The sequence below is a fragment of the Canis lupus genome, chromosome 5 (assembly GCF_011100685.1).
Source record: "Canis lupus familiaris isolate Mischka breed German Shepherd chromosome 5, alternate assembly UU_Cfam_GSD_1.0, whole genome shotgun sequence".
NCBI lineage: Eukaryota > Metazoa > Chordata > Mammalia > Carnivora > Canidae > Canis > Canis lupus.
This window is the reverse complement of record NC_049226.1, coordinates 30,693,676-30,700,823: the sequence shown is the minus strand read 5'-3', so window position 1 is coordinate 30,700,823 and position 7,148 is coordinate 30,693,676.

Below are 7,148 nucleotides of genomic sequence, written 5' to 3'. Positions count from 1 at the left end.
GGCCGGGGCCCGGGCCGGGGCCGGGGCCGGGGCGGCGGGGGGCGCGGGGGGCGCGGGGCGCAGCCCAGGAGCCCTCAGTGCGCGCGCGCGCCGCGGAGCCGCCTCTGCACCATCCCGGCCGGCCGTCGGCTCCTGCGCTCCGGCCCGCGATCCGCGCTGCGCCGCCGCCGCTCTGACAGCTGCGGCCCGGCCCGCCCCGCCCGCCCCGCCCCCAGCCGGCGCCCAATCGCGAGCGGCTCAGCCGCGGCCCCGCCCCGCACGTGCTGCCCGGGGCCGCCGACGGGGGCGCAGTGGGTCGCGCGGCCGTGGGGCAGGGGCCGGGACTCCCCCGCTGCCCCCCGCTGCCCCCCGCTGCCCCCCGCTGTCCCCCGCTGCCCCCCGCTGCCCCGGCGCGGAGGGGTCGGGGCTGGGGGCGCGAGGAGGGGCTCCGGGGGCGCGCAGGGAGGGCCCGGAGCCAGTGTTCCCCATCGCCCCCCACTGGCTCCCACTGCCTGAGCGCGGAAGGGCTTGGGCGGACGCGGGGAGGGGCGCGGGGAGGGGCGCGGGGAGGGCCCGGCCCAGGGCGGGCGGCGGGCGGCGGGCGGCGTCGGGAGACGGGAGACGGGAGAGGGTCTCTGCGGGCGCGTGGGGTGCCTGCCCTGAGGGCACCCACCCGGAGAGCCTGAAGATGACCGCTGGGGGCTTGCCCAGTCCCCAGGCCTCTGCCCCGGGGAGACCCAGATCCAGCTGCTGACTTCTCCCAGGTCCCATTCCTATGTGCGCTCTGAGACCCTCCCCAGGTTCCCGTGGGGGCCCCCAGAAACACTGCGTCCACAGGGGCCTCCCCAATCTTCAGACCTGCGGCTGCATGCCAGGGAAGGGACAAAGCCCTGAAAGGAAGACCCCGGGCAGACCCCTCACTCTCTCTAGGACTCAGTGCCTCTCCTGGGGTTGACAGGAGGCCAGGATTCAGTTGGGAAGCCTATGAGTGGTCACCACCTGCTATGGAGGAGGGCAAGTCTGCGTCTGTGGCTGGTGGTTGAGTAGCTTCTGTGTCAAGGGCCACAGTCCCCGCCCTCCCCCATCTCAGGGGTGCTATGGTCCTGTGTCCCCCTTCATCTATTTGAGGCTTCAAAATTAAAATCCCATACAAAGGGACATCTCGGTGGCTCAGTGGTTGAGTGTCTGCCTTTGGCTCAGGGCATGACCCCGGGGTCCTGGGAAGGAGTCCTGTATCGGGCTCCCCGCAGGGAGCCTGCTTCTCCCTCTGCCTGCATCTCTGCCTCGTTCTCTGAGTTTCTCATGAATAAATAAATAAAATCTTAAAAAAAAAATAAACTCCCATACAAAGTGCTGAGGATAAAATGTCAGCACCATATAGAGCCTGCAAACCCAGGGTTACCCCCACGTTCCACAGACCCATCCCAGGGCCCAGAAGATACCCCGTTGTGGACATGCAGCAGGTTGGCAGGGTTGGTGCTGACCTGGGGCTCTGAAGCCACCCTCCTGGGCTGGGGGTTCAGTTCCCGCTGCAGGATGTTCTGTACCCAGAATCCACAGGCAGGTGTGTCCCACAAAATTGCTGGTCACGGTCTCGGCATAGCCATGGGGGGATGAAGCACGAGGCATCCCTCCCTGCTGAGAGCAGAATTAATCCCCACACTGGTGTTTCTTGGCGCCTTGGAGGTGTGTTGGGTACAGCCAACGGTCATGGGGAGGCCAGGAAACAGATCCCATCCTGAATGTTCCTTGCTGCCTCCTCCCAGATGGCAGCCAGGTGAGGGAAGTTCTCGTGGGTGCCCTGGGATGACAGGTGCTCAGTAGGCCAGCACAGGCCTAGGAGCTCCACAGGCCTGGGGCTGGGCCCTGGCAATGCCCCTCAGAACTGCGGGGTGGTGCCAGCAAGGGGACAGCCCCTGCGGTGGGGCTCTGTCCATCTGTGGTGGAGACACAGCCATGGCTCTAAGCTCAACCCCAGGGACCCCTTCCCAGTCGCCAAAATTCCTCCTCCATTCAGCCATAGCTCTGCCCAGGGAGACGGTTTCACACTTGGTCAGAAAGAGGGGCACTCCCTTTCCAGCTGCCAGTAGACCCAGAGCAGGGGAAGAGGTCAGAGTTTTCAAATCTGGTGTGTGCGGGGCGGGGGCGGTTCTCTGAGCAGCTATTCTTACTGTGTGGGCTCTTCTGGGATTTTAACTCAAGGACAGTCTGTAGAGCAAGTCTCTGGTTGGATCCTGGGCCACCGAGGCCAGGACGGCAGCCCTTTGTGACTGTGTGGCCCTGGGCAAGTCACTGTGGTCCCCCAAGAGTTTCTGGCAGTGTCATGGGACCATCAGCCCTAAGACTTGTAGGGTCCTTATGTCCATCTCACTGGGGAAGAAGCCAAGGCCTGGGGCAGAAAAGGTCACAGATCTGGTCAATGGCAGGACTCACACAGAACCCTGGTGCGCCTGCCCCTGACGCGGCGTGTCCCGTGCCACCCCACGACACTGCCCTGGGCTCTGCTGGGACTCAGCTTCTCAGCAGCCCCATCCAGGTGGCTCTGACCTCAGTGATGGCTAAAGGCCTTCAGTGTTCACTTGTGGCGCCTGGACAGTGGGCACCGGACATTACTGGCCGGTATTCCAAAGGCAAGTGTATTTAGGAAGTGATGGGACAAGCACAGAAGACTAGGCCTTTTGGAGCCTTGGGCCTGAGGGCATACATGGAGCGTCCTGGGAGGAGGCACAGGCTGCTGTGTCCCTGTGTGAACCTGACTGCAGCACATCCTGTGAGGTGTCTGGAGTGTTGCGACCCCCTCAGGAACACCAGCGTCCCCAGGCTGCAGACTGGGAGCTCAGGCCTCCGACTTTCTGTCCTTCTGGGGCACGCAGCTCTCAGCAACCATACCCGGGCCCTGGATGCCCCGACGTCTACCTCTAGACGTGCCCCCCCAAGGCCCATGTGCATGTCTCCCCCGTGGGTTCTCCCACAGCTCCCTAAACTTAGCTCAGTCGGAACTAAGGCCTGCTCCACCCTGCATCATTTATCTCTTGGCAAACAGCACTATCACCCACATGGTCACTGAACATGAGGCCACCTGAGATTCCTCCCCCAACGACCCCATCCAGGGCTTGTCCACTTTTTCGCTTTAGAATCCCAGGGTCCCCGTCATTCACTGACTCGGCTCAAACCTCTGCAGGTCTTAACCTTTGTAAAACTCAACACCAGCTGCCCCAACATCCCCCTCCCCGTCTTTTCTCCATATTTCTGGCCAATAACTTCCTAAATCCCACCCATGACCACATCAATACCTTGCACACAACCTTCCTACGGCCTCCCAGTGCCCACGGGGTAAAAATACCTAAACCTCTTAACGCTGTCTGCAGGACCCATCATAGCCCGACCCACGCCAGTCTGCAGCCTCAGATCCACGCCCCTGAAAACAGAGCTCCCTGAACCACAGGGATCACACTTTCTGGAGCCGGGGGGAGGGTGATGGGAATTGGGGTGCATGTCTAGAGACCCTGCTCTCCCCGCAACGCAGTGCTGTTCAGGACCACGGAGAGCAGCACCCAGGAGCCCCCTCCCCTGCGCTTGGCCACCTGTGTCCAGGGGAGGGGGTTGGCCTGGCTCTCACCTCCCACTGCCCCTCAAACACACAACGCAGCCCTCCTTGATCCACCTGAAAAATTTTCATTTCCTCCTCCGGCCACTTGAGTGACCTGGGCACGCCTCCTTCGTGCCAAACTCATTGCATTGATCATATTTGTACATCAGCACCCCCACCCACCCTCCCCACCCACCATCCGTGAGTCTCGGGGGGCTGATCCATCTGCACAGCCCAGTGCAGGGGAGGTGCTCAGAGAGTGTTTGTTGATTGAATGAGTAAATGACATTTAGCAGGTGCTCAGGAAGTGTGTGCAGATTTGCATCACGTCCCTGTTGCCCCAGTGACTCAGAAGCCAGCCAGATTCGTCTCCTGGCCCCTCTGGAAAAGGCGTTTTGTCCCCGACTGCCTCCCCACGTTGCTTACCTTCCCCATGGGTCAGCAGGTCAGTGGCTGCTGGCCCTAGGGAGACAGCGCCCTCCTCGGCTCCTGTGCTCACCAAGCATCCCCTGAGCCTGGGCGCGCTGTGTCAGTTCTGCTCCAAGTGCTCCGTCCCTGCCTCTCCCTCCTGCTCAGAACAGATGGCTCTGGGACCCCGCGAACACAGAAGTTCCTGTTCTGTCATTCGAACATTTTTAACGCTTTCTGAATTAGAGAAGTGTCAGTCTCCTCTGATGGTGGACTCAGACTGATGGAAACAAAGGCTCCCTTCAAGGAAACTGAGCCCGGTTCTTCCTGGTCATGCCGCCGGGACAAGCCGCCCGCCCCAGCTCTTGCAGTGGTCACCGTCTTTGTTTTTGTCTGTTTTTCTTCCATTGCTGTTTTGTTTGGATATTCAGAGTCCACCCCCTTCCCAGTAGCACCCTGGCTTCCTGGGCCTGAAGGTGCTAAAAATCCAGGAACGGCCATCGGGTCCAACGGGACCCTCTTGTCCCAGGGTTTAAATCTTGAGGAGGGCGGCAAGAAGATACGGAGAATCACCTGGCACTTTGGTGAAGGTCCCCAGTAAGACAGCCCTGGGTCTGGCCCCAAATCGGCATCATCCCCAGCAATTCTGTGAGCTCCTAACATGCTTCCAACAAGTCCCTCTGTTGCCCGAGGTGGCTACTCGGTGTCTTGTGCATGCAACCCCACAACCCCACAGAGTCACACAGGAGGAGTACATGGGGCCGGGCAGCTTCCTGCATGGGCTGAGCTTGGCACCACGGCCTCCTGCCCACTCAGTCCCTAAAGGTTGCGTTAAACCCAAAACTTCACATTCCCACTGTGCAGTGGAGGACAGATGGACAGACGCTCCAGGGAGTGAGCCGCATCTGGTGCTGTGGGGGGGATGAGCCAGGGCTAGAGTGACCCCTCCCCCACGAGTGCGCTCCACCTTCCAGGCCTGGGGTTGGAGGAGAGCCCAGCTGTAACCACGGCCGCACACCCTCACACGCGGACTCAGAAGCAAGCACACTCAGGCACACCTGCATGCTGGGATGAATGCTGGGAGCTGGAATGCACGTGATGTCCATTGGGGAAGAGCAGTAAACATACTGAATGGGTGGGGTGGGCGTGAGGGCCTGTCCTGCTGAGCCGTGCGCCTGACATGCGGACCCACTAAGAGCATCAGACCTGGGATCGTCGGCCGCCAGGTGTGATGCGTGGACCAGCCTCCCCCCGCCACAGGGGCCTGCGTGCTGGGCCCTACAGGATGCACACCTGCCGCCAAGGGCAGGGGCTCAAGGGGCCGCCCAGTGAGGCAGGGGTGCTGGGAGCATGAGCAGAGGCGGGGAGCACCACTCACACAGCAGACCTGGTCTCTCCCTCCCACAGTCCACAGGCCCTGCCCTGGGGGAAGTGCCCTGGGAGTTCCTGGGTGTACACTGTGTCCAGCCGGGTCCAGTGAGCCCCACCCGGCCCGCCCAGCGACCCAAACACCAGGAGGCTGTGACTCAGGAGAAACCACCCTGGTTCCGGATTCCAGCCGCAGCTCCTCAGCCGCTCAAGCCCCTGGTCCCCGCCAGTCTCTCCTGCCCCAGAGCACACTCCCCTCCAGGGGCAGGGACACCTTCTGCCCCCCACACCTGCTCTTTGCTGGCTCCCCCCACACCTGCTCAGAGGGGGCTCCTGGGGGGCAGCAACGGCTCCTGGGAGGTAGCAGGGACTCTTGGGGGCAGCAGGGGCTTATTGGAGGCATGGAGGGAGCTCCTGGGGCCATGGGGGGCAGGGGGCTCCTGGGAGACAGTGGGGGCTCCTGGGGGCTTGTTGGAGGCACGGAGGGGGCTCCTGGGGGGTAGTGGAGGGGCTCTGGGGGCCAGAACCCCTCCGTCTGCCCACAGCTGTGCCTCACTCAGCCTGCTGCTCTCTGCCTTGTGTTGGGCTGCGAGGTCCAAGGCCAGGATCGGAATCAGAGTCGCGGCTCAGCACCTGATTCTGGAACCTGCACGTATGGGGTTTCTGACCTTTCGCGCTCCCCCCCCCCCCCCGCCCGCTGCTGGGCTCTGGGGTGGCAGGGGGAGTGGCTGTTCTGAGTTCTGGGAACCCTCGCCCATTTCCTAGGAACTGAGCCTGTCAGGGGTCCAGGGACCCTGGGGCAGTTTTTCTGAGGGCTGGATCCAGGCTTCGAAAACCCCACAGCGAGGGTTGGGAAGGCCACACTCATCACCCCTGACACACAGCCAGTGGTGCTGAGTGGGACAAGGCATTCTGGCACCCTGCACAGACCAGGTGTCCCCCCAGGAGGAGCAAGTGTGGTCCTGGGATCTACACGTGTGTTTCATCATCCTTGGTTTTTGTACCAAGCTCCTGAACCCCCAGAATGTCCTAAATCCTGGTACAGAGACCCCAAAAGTATCTTTTGTTTGTTAGCAAGGTGGCACTGGGACCCCAGTAAGGGGGCTGGTGGCAGGAGAACCACTCCGGGTCTGCCTCCTGACCTCTGGGTACCGACAGGGGGCAGGAGGGCCAATCAATCACCTGCAACCGATGGTTTAATCAATCGTGTCTGAGTAATGAAGCCTCAGTAGGAGCCAAGAAGGACAGAGTGAGCCCGGCGGGTGCTGGCCGGGCCCTGGGGAGGGTGTGGCGGCGCTGCCTCTTCCCTACACCTCGTCCTGGGCATCTCTCCACCCACTGCTCCCGAGTCATGTCCTCTTATCATAACCCGAGGATGAGGCCTGTGATCCGCTCCCACTGACGCATCAACCTGGGGATGCGGTCATGGGAACCTCCGATTCGGAGCCATTTGGTCAGAAGAATGGGGAACAGCTGACTTGCTCCTGGGGTCAGACGCAGGGGTGGAGGCGGCCTGTAGGATGGAGCCCTTACCCTGTGGACTCTGACTCTACCTCCACGGACACAGTTGAGGGCTGGAGAGCTGGCTGGTGCCAGAGGCCTGCTGGGGGTGGGTGGGAACCCCGTGGTCATGGTTACAGGGCACAGGTCCCTTACCAAGCAGGCCTTTCCTTCTAGTTTCAGGACCAGGTGGGGGGCTGGTCCTCCTGGGGCAGCCACTCCTGAAGAAGGGCTGAAACAGGGTTAGGGAGAAGGGGGTGCTGGGCGGGAGAGTCCAGCTCTGGGAGCTTGGCCATTCGCAGTC